Source organism: Camelus ferus, chromosome 7 (genome assembly GCF_009834535.1).
Source record: "Camelus ferus isolate YT-003-E chromosome 7, BCGSAC_Cfer_1.0, whole genome shotgun sequence".
Taxonomy (NCBI): domain Eukaryota; kingdom Metazoa; phylum Chordata; class Mammalia; order Artiodactyla; family Camelidae; genus Camelus; species Camelus ferus.
The window spans coordinates 67039459-67057548 of NC_045702.1; the positions used below are offsets into that span (position 1 = coordinate 67039459).

Genomic DNA, 18090 nt, shown 5'->3' on the forward strand with positions numbered 1-18090 from the left:
ATACTGTAGTTGTTCTCATGTGAATGTGAACTGCTTCTTAATAGGTGTAGGAAAAAGATGCATTCTTCCAGTTGATAGTTTACCTCAGGTCTGTTGATTTATGTAGCAAAAATAGCGCAGCAGGCTCTGCAGTTGGGGCTACTACCTGATCGGGTCTGCAGTAGTCCATCATTGTCCTTCAAGATCTCTTTGTGCTGGGGCCAACGTGGAAAGTAAAGGAGGACCTGATGGGACCGTCAGTACTTTATCTTGTAAATATTTAGCTAATTCTTCTTGAGATACAGTCTGGTTACTTAATTTAATATCTTGGCTGAGAGGGGGGTTAGTTTTCAGAGGTTCCCATCTGGTTCTCCCCACTATTATAGCTCTTGCCTCACAAACCATGGAACCAGTGGGGGAATTCTGACAATTATCCTATGTATCCATTCCAATTAAACATTTAGGGGCCAGGGAAATGACTATAAAATAGATTTGTGGACCTTATAGACACATGGGAGCCAGACCCGGGCCAGGACACGGATGACTGCCTGCCTTCCACATTCCTTCGTTATAACAGGTGGAGATAGGGAGTTGACATGGAGATACTTCAGTTTTCCAGGTATAAGTTGTCAACTCAGACATTATGTCCAAGAGTCATAAAAAAAAAAAACTGACCTATTCCCGTTTCCTCAGTGTGAAGTTAAACGGCCACAGGTTCCTCTGGTAAAGTGGTGGAGGAGATGTTCCTATATACCCTCCCTGTAGTAAGACAGGGTCCTTCTCTAGGGGACCTGACCTGTCCTTTACTCAGGTGGCTGGGCCTGTGAATTGGCTTAGGTCTGCATGCTTTGCCGGGATTGTGAGTTTTATCAGGGTAGCCACTCTTAGCCTCCTGATCATCCTTGATTTCTTTGTGTTGATTGAGCAATACCTTGTCTTTTCCCTAGGGACACTGTGTTCTGTTAACCATTTCCAAGGCTCTGTGAGTCGGGCCACAGACTCATGCTGCCAGTTCAGCCTTGCTGCTCATTAGGATAATTGCTCCAACTTTGTCTCTGATGGTTAAGTAACACCATATGGCCTCTACTATCTGGGAGATGGTATCATCCCCATTGCCATCAGGGAATCCATTTCTGCAACAGCACATCCTACTGTTATCCTTGTCCTACAGAAGACAGCCACCACTGAGCTTCTTAATAATGCTGGTGCCCTTCTCACAAACAAATTTCTTATCACTCTGCTAAACAGAGGGTCCTCCAGGTGTTCTCAGTGAAACACAGTTATCCTTTTTTTTTTTTTTTAACTTTTCTGACTTTACATAGTCTACCTGCTCTAGCATGTCTAGTCTGAGTCTTTTGAACTCTTCTGCGATTTTCTATGGTACTTTTGTCATTTTTATTTAACTGAATATGGCCAATTGCTTTTTCTATGATTCTAGAGTCACCCTAAAAGAATGTTAGCACCTATCTCCTTAGGCCCTTGCTAGCATTTTAAATACTGCATCATGAAGAGTGCCTGCATATAAATACTGACTTATGTTCTGGCAAGTGGAAGGAGCAACGGCCATTAACAAAAGAGCACTGCGTCACTTTTGCAGGACTAAAGGGTTCTGCAGCATGTGGAGATTTAATATACTTTGGTTTGTAGATAAATATTTTCCAAACTTAATCTTAGATTCTGACTTTGGCATAGTAGACTTGCTGGAGGTGAGAATTCAGTCCTCTTAGGAGCTTTTCTATTCTTACATTCTGGGTCCAATCTGCAGCATTTACTACCTTCAGGATGCAGGAGATAAGACGTGTTTATACTTTGCCAGGAGATTTTGTAGATTTCAGACTTACCTGGAATTAGTAATTGATCATCTTCTACTTTTCTTTTTATATTTTTTCTTTAATGTATCAATAGCATCCAGCAAGAGCCATTTGGTTCTATAATAATTAAAACTGCCATTTCCCTGAAGCTCTGGGGATGTGTGTACTAGTGGACCCACCAAAGCATTCCCTTCCATGCTATCCTATCACAGCTCACCAGTGGAGGAAACAATATGCCAGAATCTCTTTGTTTTATCTCATACCAGTGATAGATGGTATCTGGACAGTGAATGGTATAGTTTCAAAGAAATTTCTTATCCCTCACTTTATCATTTTAGTGCCTGTTTCCCAGCCCTCATTTTCATAGGTCATTTTACCAGAGAATAGATTCCAAGATAGACATTTATATGCAGTAGGTACACTGGGAAATATCAACAATTCCTGTAAGAGAGGGAAGTAAGGGTAGGCAGAGGGGGAGTGTGAAAAGTATTTTCAGCACCGTCCTCCTCAGACCCCAGTGGAGCTCTAAAGATCCAGTCTTTCAGGGGTATTTAAAATTGTGGCAAGGAGGTTGAATCTCCTTGATTCAAAAGGCAGAAGTCCTTGCATCTGCAGGATGGATGCTTCAGCCCTAAAGAGAAGGTCTGGGTGGCAGACCACAGTACCTCTACAGTGTCACAAACATCCATTCATATGGAGATTTTGGTAGCATTTTATGTTTTTGAACTAAAAATGAGAGCAAATGGTCTGAGTCTTTAAACATTTTATGATTACAATTTAAAGTTGGCATTATATTTCAATATACTGCTATTTTTCAAAAGAAAATATCTTTGAAAGTCATTCTTGTATATGTGTTCAGCCTATCATGAGGGTTTTATATCTAGAACATTGAAATATTGAGGTAACAAATCTTACATACTTAAAAATAAAAGGGTCTTGACTCTTGTTTAAAGGCAAGGAGTACTAATAAAATAACCAATGTGAACAAGATAGGTGAATATTTTATCGTATCAGGATATTTCAATAAATTTTATATATATATACATATATATATATATAGTATGTTTTACAATATTATGACACTACTGGCCATTTTCCTTCATCTTTGAAATAGAGGTATCGTACACTATACAGAGAACTCAGAGAAAAAATAATAGTGTCATGATAGCTGAAATATTTCAATGAATAACTGATAATTAAATGCTAAGAATATCTCATTAAAATTATAGATGTAACATTTGTCTAAATAAGATCAAACTTGGATAAAACTAAACTCAAATGGATCTTTTTTTATATATACATGCCACATTTTCCACATGTCAAAATAACTTTGTCAGATATGTTCCAGTGTGCCTTTTTGGTGTTGACTGAACATCACTAATTTGTTCTGCCAAGTAACACTGTTATCAAACAGAACACATGCCACTATGAGTTTGCAATTTCCAAGGGTAAATCCACGCCAGTTTTTACGCTTTCAGCAGGTGCGGCTGTCCTTCAGCAGTAACTGCTGTGGATACGACTTGTATAAATGCATAGATGCTCGGGAGCAATTCACTTTTAGTATTAAAACAACCTGAAAAAATAAAGTCTCTGTTGTAGGTTATGAGAAAGTCACATCTCCCAGTGGAAAATTCCAACTAATTTTTTAAAATCTATTTAGAATTTTGAAGCACATGATACGGTTATGACCATACTAATGTACATGTTGACAGTACTCGCATCCCACTTAGGAGTCTCAGGATAAAAGTAAAAATAAGATGTATCTTACTGTCCTGAGAAACATCACTGTCTTGATGTTACTCGTTTCCTGAGATTTCCTTTACTTGTTTTATTCAGTCTGTATAAAGACCTTTCATTTAAAGCTTGCCATGATTTTTGACTTCATCTGACTTTCCAAATGTAGTAGCTTCATAAATTGTATTTTGCTGCCACAGATGTTCCCTCTTAAGTTCCCTGACATTGAGTATGAAGTTGTCTACTGGAGATGAACTGAGTTGATGGATGCAGGGGTGGGTGTCACTGTGTTACACCTGAAATGTCACAACCTCCACATTCCTATGTGGTAAGGGTTCTGCTGTTCGTTCAGTCAATCTGGAAATTACTCTTCCTAGCAAAAGAAGGATATAAAACTCTTTTTTCCCCATCTCTGCTGTGTAGGCAGAACCCAGAAACAGATGGCTAGAGAACACAATGTCCTAAGATTAGAGACGGAAAAATTCAGGTCCTCCCAAATAGAAAGAAGTCAGTCCACAGTACCAAGTAATGCAGGCCAGACATTTTGTAGCACATAACAGAGAGGAGCAAAACTAGCTTAACCATCACTTTGATGTTTAAAAAAAAAAAGTACTTAAGGTGACCTTAAAGCGGAGACAGAGAAATTCTGCAATGCAAGGCTGAAACACTTAGCACAGAGTGGTGTGGTGTGAAGTCAGTGTGAGGGAGACTTCAGTGAGGCCCAGAGCAGAGACGTTCTCTTAGAACATTGACAGATGATTAATGTTCATAATCATTAACAAGACTTATTGGTTCCTGATCAAGTAAGAATTGGAAATAGGACTCTCTTCTTGATACGGTATTATTATGAAATGATCCTTTGGTTGATTTTAGATAGTACTTATTGTAAAGTATGAATTCAGTCTTTTTTTTTTTTTTTTTTAACTGAAGTATGGTCAGTTACAATGTGTCAATTTCTGGTGTACAGCACAGTGCTTCAGTCATATAGGGACATACATATATTCATTTTCATATTTTTTAATTAAAGGTTATTATAAGATATTGAATATAGTTCTGTGCTATTCATTTTTTTAAATCTATTTTTATATATAGTGGCTAACATTTGCAAATACCAAACTCCCAAATTTATCCCTTCCCACCCTCTTTCCCCCAGTAGCCATTAGATTGTTTACTATGTCTGCAAGTCTGTTTCTGTTTTGTAGATGAGTTCATTAGTGCCCTCTTTTTTTCTTTTTTTAGATTCCACATATGAGTGATATCATCTGGTATTTTTCTTTCTCTTTCTGGCTTAGTTCACTTAGAATGATGATCTCTAGGTCCATCCATGTTGCTGCGAATGGCATTCTTTTATTATTTTTATGGCTGGATAGTATTCCATTGTATAAATATACCACAACTTCTTTATCCAGTCATCTGTTGATGGGTATTTAGGTTGTTTCCATGTCTTGGCTATCGTATATAGTGCTGCTATGAACATTGGGGTGCATTCTTTTCAAATTAGAGTTCCCTCCAGATATATGCCCAGGAGTGGGATTACTGGATCATACTATTCTTAATGAATTCTTTTGTTACCTATATAAAGGGCTGGGGTAAAGAGGACTACCTGGATTGGATAGGCTCTCCTGACACTTGAAAGTACCCGGAGAGGACACAGCCGGGTGGCAGTAGCCATTGCTGTCTTAACCATTTTCATTTTGACTGGCTTGAACCCGACTTACATGGGCTCTGCTTTCCTCCTCATGCTTGGGCTCAGGTATGTCATTGCCTGAAACAACTTTTCTGAAATATGCATGAGTCCCTGTCTTGCTTATCTTTTTAAAGCCTAGCTCAGATGTCATATATTTATTCATTTGCCCTTTGGAGCTTCACTGAATGCCTCTTATATGCTTAGGAATCAAATGGTAAGAACCAAAGAGACATAAGGAACATAGATATAGGTAGAGATAATTAAAAAATTAACTGGATGTACAGCAATGAAATTGTTACTGGGTCTTTATTGCATATTAATCAGAGGAGATGAAGAAAAGGAACTGGAGAAGAGTTTTGTTTTCTGTAGGAGATGATACCTAATCTGTCTCTTAAATGATGTTAATTAGTTAGAGGGGACAGGAGAGTATAAATGACTAGACAAACATGAAAGTCAGGGTAACTGGAATCCTGATGTTTGTGGAGAACTACCGACAATTCAGTGTGAGCAAAAAGTAGCAGTGAAGAAATGGCGAGGGCTGAAACTGGAGAGGTAGGCAAGGTTCATACTACATGGAGGTCCTGGAAGATAGAATTCAGATTCCTTAAAACTAACTTGTAAATTATTGGGAGTCACAAAAGTACTGAAGCAAGAGAATGGCAAGGTTGACTTCTCAAGAACAATCATTCTTGTAGCTAAAGCAGAGGAGAAAAAAAAATGAGTGTGCTAGACAGTAGTGGATGAAGTTGGGAGTCAGCAAGATACAGGAAGAGAAAAAGTGAGGGAGGAAGATTATGAGTTCAGGTTGAGCAGGTTGAACTGGAATTGCTGATGCTATAAAAGACGAAAATCTCAAGCAAGTGCACTTGTGGAATTTGAGATGAAGTGTTTGCTGGAAGATACTTATTTAGGAATTATGAACTTACAGGTAGAAGTTAAAACAATGAAAGTCAGTGAGATCACCCAAGCTGAACAAAAAGAATAAAGTTTTTTTTTTTTAAGGTGGAATAATTTCTTGTTCTTAGTTAAAAAGTATTTACATTCAAGAATGCCAATATCGGCGGGGGGTGGGGTGTGTAGCTCAGTGGTAGACAGTGTACTTAGCATGCACGAGACCCTGGGTTCAATCCCCAGTACCTCCATTTAAAATAAAAAAAGAATAAACAAATAAAAAAGCCTAATTATCCTCCCCAAAAGAATGCCAACAGCATTTTGTCAGGGAGTGAAGTACCCTGCGCCACAGCTCTGACGACTGGTAGCAGTGGAAGTGAAAGTCATGCAGAAGCCCTGACACTGCTGACGTCTGTGGTCTCTCCTCTGTACCCAGGTACACACTACAGTCACTAAATTCAAATGAAGTTGTTTTTAACTAGGATGTTTTTTGGATACACAATCACATTTTTAAATTTTACATTTAATTTTCTAGTATAGAGCAAGTCCAACACCAGAAAAAATCAACATTCTAACTAGTTCTGAATTGAGAGAGCCATAATTTTTATTTCAAGCTGCATGACATTTTGTTTTTTTCAACTCAAAATGGTCATTTGGATGAACTTGGAAAGATAATACATCTTGTTTATTTCAGTTTAAAAAAAATGGGTAATTGGATCACGAGTGTCATATTTGCTTGAAAAAATCAGTAACATGATGGGAAGATGCAGCTGAAAAATACATGTAAATTCTGGGGAGAGAAAAATCTTTATGTGCTAATAGTAGGATGCTTATTACTAAATTATGTTTGATTTTTGTTCATATTTTATTAAAATTTGAAAGACTCATGGGGTAGGAGTGAACATGTGGATTGAAAAAAACAAAAGGTACTTCTTATCCACATGCTTTATATGTTCATTTAAGTGAGTGATATATTAAGATAATGCCATCTGTGTGTGTGTTTAGCTTTACATTTTTTAGTAATCATTGGGTCATCTATTCAAAAACTCCATACTGGGCACATAAAAATATCATTCCTGGTAGTAGGATATGTTAAAGTTGTCCTCAAGGATTCTGCCAATTATTTAAATACACAAAAATATGCCGAGGAAATAACTATATACTTAGTTAAGACATTCAATGTGCTCTGTTAATTCAGACCTAAATACAATCCTATAGCTTGATTTGGCTATCAGAAAAGATAAAATAATATTACCTGAAATCTGGCAATTTAAAAAATTGTGCTTAATTAAGACAGTACCAGTGTGTTATGTATTGCTCTGTCAAGATCTGTAGTGTTGGGTTTATTTGGGGCTCATGTGTTATTAAAACAAACGGAAAAAAAACCCATTCACATAACAAAGAGAAAAGACTAGAATCATGAAGGACCAACTCTACCATTTGAATTTTGAGGGAAGAGCTGATATGTGGTTAGGATTGAAAAGACTATTGAAGACTGGTATTTCTGTTTTCCGGTAGCAGAAGGGCTATTACTTAGAAGACACTGTACCTTTTCTTTGTCATCCTGGATTCTCAGTCTGAAGGCCTAGAGCAGTGAAAACCTTAGAGTGAAACGAAGGTCCGTTGGACTCCTACACTGAAATGGATTCAGAGTAGCTTTCCTAGAAGATGTTCAGGTGCTGTCCCCTCTGTATCAGTTCCTGGATACGTACACCACTGGGTATTTTCTATAGATTCACTTTTGACATTTTTTTCTGTAAGTTCATCTTGGCTTCTTTAACTGTTTTCCCTTTTCCCTATTTGCAGGGGTCTTCTTGGTTGAATTTCCCTTTTGGCTTCCATGCCCTTGATCTTTGCTGTCTGACTGGTACCAGCAGATACAGTAGATACAGGTCTTTTAGATTCCTATAGAGAGGACTTTGTGGCCACCAGAGATGCATTTTACTTTTCTCAATCAGATAAATACATCATGTGACTTAAAAGGAAAATTCAAGGTTGTATTTATGTTCCAAAATCATTAATAAAAATCTAAGATTGTTGCCTCAAATTCTGCTCTAGTAACATTAGTTTCAATAATCTTATATTCAGCACCCCAATGTTCATAGTAGCACTATTTATAGGAGCTAGGACATGGAAACCACCAAAAGGTCCATTGACAGATGACTGAATAGAGAAGTTGTGGTATAGTTACACAATAGAATACTACTCAGCCATAAAAGAATAAAATAATGCCATCTGCAGCAACATGGATGGGCCTGGAGATTGTCATTCTAAATGACCTAAGCCAGAAAGAGAAAGAAAAATACCATATGATATCACTCCTATGTGGAATCTAAAGAAAAAAGAAAAAGACAAACTTATTTACAAAACAGAAACAGACTCACAGACATAGAAAACAAACTTATGGTGACCGGGGGGAAAGAGAGTGGGAAGGGGTAAATTGGGAGTTTGAGATTTGCAGATACTAACTAACACATATAAAATAAACAGGTTTATACTGTATAGCACAGGGAGCTATATTCAATATCATGAAGTAGCCTATAATGAAAAAGAATATGAAAAGGAATATATGTATGTATATATATGATGTACACCAGAAATTAACACAACATTGTACACTGACTGTACTTCAATAAAAAAAAGCGTATGTTTAAAGAAACAGTTACTTATACAAGTAAAAGTTAATTTACAAGATTCCAATAGATTCACTTTAAATTTTTTTTAATTTTAATTTTTTTTATGGGGAAAGGTAATTTTATTTATTTTAATAGAGATACTGAGGATTGAACCCAGCAATAGATTGGCTTTAGAACCCAGGTGGGAATTTCAACTTTACCCAATGGCAGGTTTTTTTTTTTTTCCTTTCTTTTTGCCAACAATGCAGGTTTTTACTTGTACACCAAAATAAAATTCAGTGATCAGTATACATGCACATGATTTACCTCATTTCTTAAACTAAAGATAAAAATAGCTCCTGCTTTCTCTTGCTGATCATATGTGTGGGTCACAAGATAGGTGAGAAGAAACTTTTCTGTATTGATTTCTTAATGTATAGATAAAATTCTAGGTCTAGAAATAAAGGTAACCTTAATTCCTGTCTGTGGGATGAGAAGGCCTTCACAAGAGCATTTTTCTAAGAATTACAAAAACTTGACAAAGTAGAATAAATGTGCAAACGGCATTAAGTTTCAGGCTAGTAAAACTTTCTAAACGAAAAAAGAATGAAAACATAGAAAACGTAACAGCAGTAATATCTCAGTGGATGATATCACCACACTGCTATTTCTTAAATATTTGGGTAAATCAATTCAGAAAAGTAATTACTAACTGAGAAAGATTTAAGGTCAGCCAATGTGGTTAGCAGTACCGGATGCCTTGTAGAAATTCCATTTACTGAATTATTTTTACCCAGTACTGTTTGAGTTACACTGGATATCATTATGTTAGATAATAACCTGCTTTTGCCAGTCATGATTTTGCTAGTCAGTTGGGTGAACACAAAACAAACTCTGCAGCACTAGATAAACGAGGTAGCTGGGAATTCCCAACTGCACCACCCACGCTATTCTGACCGGGAATATCATCTTTTCCACTAAAGCTAAGGTTCTGATTTTCTGACGAGGACACTGTGTTACCTAAATATCTTGATAATTTCTTGAGACTCTGATTCTCTTTGAATTGTCCTAGTATAGCAACTAAAATAGCTTGTTGAGAAAAATCAGTGTTTCCTCTTCTGTGCAAAAAGGACATTTTATTTAACTTCCAGTAAAGAGAATGAACCAACATAGTGCTACGTGTGCTCCTGTCATCAGCTTCCATAACTGCATTCTTTCTGAAGTGGGAGACTTTAAAAAGTGTAAAAGGGTTAACATAAAAGTCCCCTGTACATTTAGCAGCTTGCAAGTTTTTAGGCAGTTGGCTTTGTAATCTAAATTAACCAAATTTCTTTTTTTTTTTTTTTCTTCAACATTTGGACTTCATATTTTAGATCTCCTCACCATTTAAATAAATGTTCCTTGCTTAAACTGCAAGGCCCAGTTTTAGGTCATCATTGTGAAGAAACCTTCCATCGTGTGTCTCTATCTGCTCCCCTCGGCACATTCACAATCATGTAGTTTAAGTTCAGACTTCCATTAGTAAAATCTCTCACATTTATTTAGTAGCATAAAATATTTTAAGGTCTGTTCACATGTATTAATCATCAGTATGGTTCAGAAATTCCTGAACGATCTGTCTGTGCAGACTCCAACTACTATGTTTCTTTTCAGTACTGTAATTGTTTAGTATTTCAGTTATGCCCCATATGTTAACCTAAGACCTCAAGAAATTTTACAATTTTTATGCCAGTTGAATCACTGAAAATGTATGATGCCAGGTAATTTAAAAGCACAGCTCTGAAATCCTAGAATGCATCTTCAGGTGTGTATTTTGTCTGTCATTTGGCTGTTCTTTTGCCTAGTTTAAGGGTTTTACAGCGTTAATGCCAAACATTAGCATAGAGCTGGATATTTCAAAGACTTAAGATAAAATAAGTACTTAGCATTTCTGAATCTAGAAATGGCTTCAACTACTATTTTTATTTTAATTTTTTATCTAAATTTGAACAAATAAAAATGTATAACTTTACATGAAGACCGTGAAAGCATAGAATGACACTTCATTACAAGTCAGAGTAATACGGAGTACTGAGGAATCATCAAGGCACTGAGTTGAGTATTAGACATGGTTGTTTTTTCCAGGACCAAATTAGTTTTGCTACGTATACTGTCAAATTCTTTAGGTAACTTTTCATACCCAAGTTATTATTTGACTGTATTGGGCTTGATTTTTGGATACGAAAACTTGAATCTCTTTGGAAGTAAACAAAATTATTATATGAGAACGTCTCACTGGAACACTTTTCTCTTTTCCATTTGTTTACTAAGGGTTTAGGAACTCTAGCATAATGTCTTTCAGTGTTATTGAATAAATACTGTTAAGCACTCTTAAAACTGAAGAGAGAGCACCACTGTATTGCAGTTGATAATGATTCACCAGTAATGCAAGAAAATAGTCTGCTCTCTTACGAGTTTACTTTTTTCTCCAGAGCATCAACCCACCATTCCAATGTACTCAATACACTGTGAATATGAATAAATGCCGTTAAATCAAAGTTAAATCTAATTACTGCAGAATATTCTCGACCGAGTATATCAGTCACTGCCAGTCACAAGCAGTCACATCCTGACTGCCCTGGTCCCTGCTCTTGACAATGTTCTGCATGATCCTCTGCGATGGAAACTCGCTGAAGGACGATGTTTTAACAGTATCTTCTCTTTGTCTTTATTGCTATCTTGTCTGTCCCCTCATTTTTTCCCCCTCTACGTTCGACTTAGAATGAAAGACAATGTTACTAGTGGGCTGTTATGAACTGATTACCTTTTACTTCATATAGATCAATAGATCAGTCTGCATGTTTCTCCTCTACTGGATTACAATTTCTTTTAGTCTTTCAGAAGATACTTGAATTTTATTACAACAGATATGACAGTATTTCAGTGTATATTGATAACTATTTTTGGTATTTAATAAACTAATTCTATTTCTTCCTCATAGCAGGAATTTATTTTTACTAAGTCCCTTGTTCATCAGCTTTGGTCATTATTTTGCATATTAACTCATGGAATGATTCAGGGATGACTTGTACGTGGGTTAGAAACTGAACTAGTCAAGTCACTAGAGACAAAAGGGAGCCTGAACTCTTTCAGTTTTAGACCGTATTTTAGGAATTGTATTTAGAGTTTAAAAAGTACTCATTATTCAAAGACTACCTTGATTACTGAGTGTGGATAGAAAATTGTAACTTTATTTTGAAAAAGATTCATTATGAAGTTTGCAGTTATTCCTGGTACTAATTTGAACCTCCAGAGTAAGTCCTCTTTTACTCTGAAATCACACTGAAATTTGTCTAATCCTAAAATCTTTATATATATTAGACTATGTTTTATATAATTTCTCCCATCCCCAACACTATATACATTTTTTACACTGTAAGTTTTAGTTAAAGATTTGAAAGAAAGCATCATGCTCCTCCTTTTTTAGAAACATTCATGTTAGATCAGCACATACTCAAACACCCTCCTCCACACACAATTCCTAACCAACTAGGGGTAAGCCAGGAAGTGAACTCAAGATGTCAGACTGTGTGCCCTATTTCGACGATTATGCTCTGGGCAATTATCATAATTCTGGGCCCCATTCCATTTTCTGAGTCTCTAAAGAGGATTGAAGAATAGGAAAAAGAAATAAGACTCATTACCAGGGATTATAATTTGGTTTTTAATTTTAAACTGCAAGTTCACATTCTCCTTTGAGTATTCTCCACCACTGAATTCTCTCTCACAGACACTGGGGGAATTTGAAATGCTGGATGTGTCCTTCTAAGACACAATGTAATGAAATAAACCTAGGGACACATTGCAAGGACATGATCATGAGAGGCTAATAAATTCTTTCCTTTTAAGCAAATGCATGTGGGATTGAAAGTTATGACTAATCTATGATAACAGTGTTCAATTATAGTGAGTTACTAACAGAATGATTAAACTGTGTAGTAAAAGAAAAATGTATCATTGAATATGTGAAAGTCAGAAGGTGAAGTATTTTCTTGTTTTTATCAATTTTGAGACTATCAGCTTGTCAAAGTAGTTTTTTTTCCTTTTTCAGTTTTATTAGGTAGAATTATTAGTTTGACTGCACCATATACATTATATATTGCATGTAAGTACATATACACAATATACTGCACTTTGTTTACATATATGTACTGATCATTGTTTCTAAGAACAGATTAGAGCTTTAGCTTTTTAAACTTACATAGTTATCAAAGAAATAAAGCCAACCACAAAAAATCAACAAAATGCAGTAATCCAGTCATAAAGGACAGTCAGATGTGCTTACACATATTCAAGAAATCAATCATCTAAGTTATAAATAAGAAGTATTTCATTTGTATCCTTATTTATTTTTTTAGAGTCCACATATAAGTGATACCATGTGGTATTTTTCTTTGTCTTTCTGGCTTACTTCACTTGTGATGATGATCTTCAGGTCCATCCATGTTGTTGCAAATGGCATTATTTTATTTTTTATGGCTGAGTAGTGTTCCATTGTATAAATATATCACATCTTTATCCAGTCATCTGTTGATGGGCATTTGGGTTGTTTCCGTGTCTTGGCTATTGTAAATAGTGCTGCTCTGAATATTGGGGTGCATGTGTCTTTTTGAATTTTATTTTTCTCTGGGTATATGCCCAGGACTGAGATTGCTGGATCCCATGGTAAATCTATTTTTAGTTTTTTAAGGGAACTCCATACTGTCCTCCATAGTGGCTGCACCAGTCTACACTCCCACCAACAGTGTAGGAAGGGTCAAAGTTACAAATAATAAGTAGTTTTTAGGCAAGAAGGAAGCATTAAACAACTTAAAGTTCCGTAAAATTGCCTTAAGGTCTATATGATGTTTTTTGTTTGTATACTTGAGGGACAGTTTTGAACAGAGCACCCCAAAATATACAATCTCAAGGTGTAAGGTGCCTTACAAAATAAATTTTAGTCTCATCTATTTTAATTATTTACTTCTACAGGTGTGGAAGTCTTAGTTTTTTCCCCAGACTTCTTGGGAAAATGGAAAAGTTCAATTAGGAAAAAATTAATCATGTTTTAATATCAGCAAGAAACTTTCTGCCGAAATTAATAATGCTTTTTGCTTAACAGGCTTGATATCCAGGATATTCCAGATAACTCTGGAAGTTTCTCATAAAAGAAAGGAAGCTATAATATTTCTCCGTTATACTAGTTTACTGAATTGTTCATGTTCCAAATGTAACTTCTCATACATTTAAGGTTGGAGAGATTTGGCTAGAAGTCAGGAGTATTTTGTCAACGTGTTTGCTATTAAAAGAACAATAAGAGCTTCCAATAATTATCTGACCTGCCCTCCTGGGCAAGCAGATGTTTCAAGCCCTGACCCAAGCTTGTGACTTGATAGCAATGTATATATTTGGAAATTTTTAAAACCAACAGAAAATAAACATAGGTAGATTTTGTCTTCTCGAAAGCAACCACGACCAAGTGTAATGTCCTATCATGGGTTCATGGAGTCAATTGGCAATGGACTGAAAAAAAAAATCACACAATTGCAGGTTGAATTACAATCTGATATTTGCAAAATCAACTATCTGGACTTTCCAGAAGTATATGAAAACGTATCAACATTGCTGGCCATGCGTTGGAAGATGGATGGCAGTAAGTCATCCTAGTAGAATCTTTTAGTGAATTAAATTAGAGTCTGTATGTCATGGTGAAAAAGAGCCTGGGCATTAGTCATTCAGACCACAAGGACCAGTAGCATCCTCTACAACTCACTGACTGTGACCATGGCAACGACAGTACCTACCTCAGTGAGTTGTTTTGGGCATTAAGTGAGATAATGTATATTTTTGGTTTTGTACGGAGCCTGATCCCTAAATAGGGCTCAATGTATGTGCTGCAGCTGAAGATATTTGTCCAATCGAGAAGTGGCATGTAGTTCCCTCCCTTGAATCTGGACTAGCCTACCAGGGACTTTTCTGACCAATAGTGATACTGTGTCTTAGTCCATTCGGGCTTCTATAACAAAAATACCATAGACAGAGAGGCTTACAAACATCAGTTATCACTCACAGTTCAGGAAGCTAGGAAGTCTAAGATCAGGGTGCCAGCAAGGCTGGGTTCTGGATTAAAGTCTACTTACTGAGTCACAGATTTCCCTTTTCTTATTGTACCTTCACATGGTGGAAGGTGCAAGGGAGCTCTCTGGAGTCTCTTTTATAAGGGCAGTAATCCCATTCATAAAGGCTGTGCATTCATAACCTATTCATTTCCCAAAGACTCTGCCTCCAGCATACCATCACAGTGGGCATTAGGATTTACCATGAATTCTGCGGGAACAGGAACACTCAATCTGTAGCCTTATGCTAGTTCCATGCGCAGCCTTTTAGAAGACTAGCATCTACTGCTGTAATCTCTTGGAGCCCTGACCTACCGAGAAAGAAATTCAAGCACCTTCTAAAGACAGAGGGGCACTAAAGGGCCAGGCCCAGGAGTGAAGAGGTCATACTACACACACATCTCAGTTGAGTCTTGTGATAACTTCAGCCCCAACCTTGATCTCACGTCAGCACTGGAGACCCCCAAACACTACTGCAGGGATTTAGCGATTTAGCAATGCTTCCTTCATGACGGCTGCAGTCTAGCTGGGATCATAGCAACATTGGAACTCTCTGGTATTAAGTGTTCTGTGGTAGAAAAACTTGTTGTGACTGTGAGAATAAGTTAGGGTTTATTTATTCTCAGACAGAGACTCAGGGTATAATGTGAAAGTGATATGTCAAAATCAGATAATCCATGAATGGTAAAAGTAGTTCAGCTATGGCAAAAAAAAAAAAAAAAAAAAAAGGGAAAAAGAGAGAAATGAAGCATATGTTGACACCCTGTAGAAAGATAGTTCACCTTTATATATATTTTAATTGTCTATATGTGAAAAAATTATCATTAATAATATTTGCTTTCAGTAAGTAAGAGTACTCAATACTCTTAAAGTGATAAGAAAAATACACTTTTAATAGTGGGTATCAGGTTTTCTCTTGGTGAAGACACTGAATGAGTTCTACTAAGTTAATAGAGGGTGGAAGATGAGCTCCTACAGAATCAAGCTGGGAAAATGTAGGTAAGACACCTAAACACTAAGAGGAGAACGTAAATTCGGTGTGGGGCTAAACAAACAAGAATAATGAAGGGAAATAAATAAGAGAAAAAAGGCTAAGCAATGGGGTTAGGGACTGAGTGAACCTTGAGGAAAAGAATGTCCAGTAAGAAATTTCCAACTCTGGACAGGAAGCGGAAGTGTAGGAACAGGGGTGTATATTGCTCTAAGTTCTGTCTCTGTAGCGTTCACCTCTGCTGCTCATGTAATTAGGTGTTTGGTTTTTTGGTAGAAATCAAGGGTAAGAAGTTGTTGGATATAAGGATCAACATGGAATTGGGAGAAACACATGACAGCAGATGGTGCAGTGCAAAGGAATTTGAGAATTCATTGGGGAAGAAAATAGTGTTCTGACATATAACCATGAATGTAAGCTCTCGGGAATTGGCTGAAATTTTACATAAAATGTGATATAGATGATTGAGGTAATTTTACCTAAGTATCCAAAGGCAGGATGTCATTAGCTGGTACTTGTCAGACATCAGCCATGATGGGACACACAGGATGGGTCATATGAAAAATAATCCTTGAGGGAAAAGTTTAGTTGTGGGAGTGGTGGGAAGGGAACTAGTATTTCTTGAACACCATTTGGGCACTAAACTGTGTGTGAGATGCTTTGCATATTTTTATCATTTGGGCTTAGCAGTGACTGTGCATGTTAGTTATTGTACTCCCCATGTATCATACAGAAGCTGGAAAAGCCTGTAACATAGCTCGTAAGTGATAAAAACTGGATTATTTGCCTTCAAAATCTATATTCTCTCTAGTACACCTTATTCTATATGAAATAAGAATATGACTGTGATTCCAAGAGGCCTCTGAATACAGACTCACCTCATCCTAGCAAAGTATTCTCAAATACATTCTTTTATCAGATAACAAATGATGATATGATTGGTATTTTTTAATGGCTAAATAAGTGGGACCTACTGCCCTGGCCAGATGGTCTTCTCCTTGAGTTCCTCCCTCTACGGCCCTCATGGGAAGCTTTAAACAGACTGCCTTGAGCAAAATAACAGAATGGATATAATTTATTATGAGCTTACTTATTTTTTCTTCTGAATCTTCACATCTCCTCAGAAATGTTCTTTCCTTCCCTCTTTCACTGTTACATCAGTATCGGTGCTGTCAACAGCACGTTGTATCAAAGCCTGCCCGAAGGGGAAGCGACTGTCTGACTGTGGTGGTCCAGGCGTCATCCCACGCGCTGGGATACTGTGGGTCGTCAGGCCTCTTGTCGGTGCACACGGGCTCCAATTTAGAGTCACCAGAAGTGATGCAGTAGAAGCTAAAGCATAAGCAATAGACGGCAGAGAGGAGAGAATACCCATTAGAAGCATATGCAGCAAAGTGCGGCATAGAGGTTAGCCCTTTTACTGTTTACACTCTGTTTGCTTTCATCGTAAATTCTAGTATCCTCAGAAGGGCTTCGTTGACACAGCATAAAAATGAATAGACCACATTTTAGGAAATGGAGTGTGTGCTTCTCTGAGCATCTGGCAGGGGCATCTGTTGGAGATGGGACACCAGCTCATTGTTCTCTTCCCGTGTGGAAGGTCTAATTAAGTAGCAGACAACCCAAGAAGCCCTAGAGTGTAGTTCGCATCAGTACCCAGAGTTTTACGTGCTCACAAACCTCTTAGATCAGTAGTACTGAAGTGGGAGGCTCAGCAGACCTAGCTCAAACTTTCATGCCTAGAATATGCAGAAGTTGAAAGAACTTTTATGAGCCATTATGTCTACTCCGAGACATGACAGGGAATGACTAAGCTGGAAGGGACTCAGTAAGTCAAGCTCCCAGCCAAGGCTGCTGTTTAAGTGCATTTAAAGCAGCTCAGAGAGCTGTTTACACTCTGCTGAATAATCCCCACTGACTGAGATTTTGCATTAGTATCTCACAGTCTCTACAATTGAAGAATTTTGTCTATTTGCTGAATTCCCTTCCAGTCTTTTATCCATCATCTCTTCCTCTGTCTCCTCCTTTTCTTTTTCCTTTCCTCCCTCCACTTTTCTCTCTTCAGTCCTCGCTCCTTTTTCTCCCTTCCTCTCTTCTTCCCTTTTTCCTCCGTTTTCTCATTCCTTCCTCCCTCACCGCCTTCTTTCCTTCCTTTCTTTCTCCCTTCCTTCCCTGATACTGAATTACTATTTATAAAGAAAAAAATATATATAAAAGACTCCATATATGTAATTGTTCTTTGTCAGTC

The 18090-nt window shown here is 37.1% G+C and overlaps 2 long non-coding RNA genes across 2 annotated transcripts in view; both read left to right on the forward strand.

Moving 5' to 3' along the window:
- LOC106730591 overlaps positions 1-18090 on the forward strand; it is a 359458-nt gene that overhangs the window by 290690 nt on the left and 50678 nt on the right. The gene's annotated exons all lie outside the window — the stretch shown is intronic.
- On the forward strand, positions 9895-16618 carry LOC116665001. The gene is made up of 3 exons (XR_004321578.1): positions 9895-9906; positions 14092-14096; positions 15228-16618. It is a non-coding gene; the product is annotated as an uncharacterized LOC116665001 (long non-coding RNA).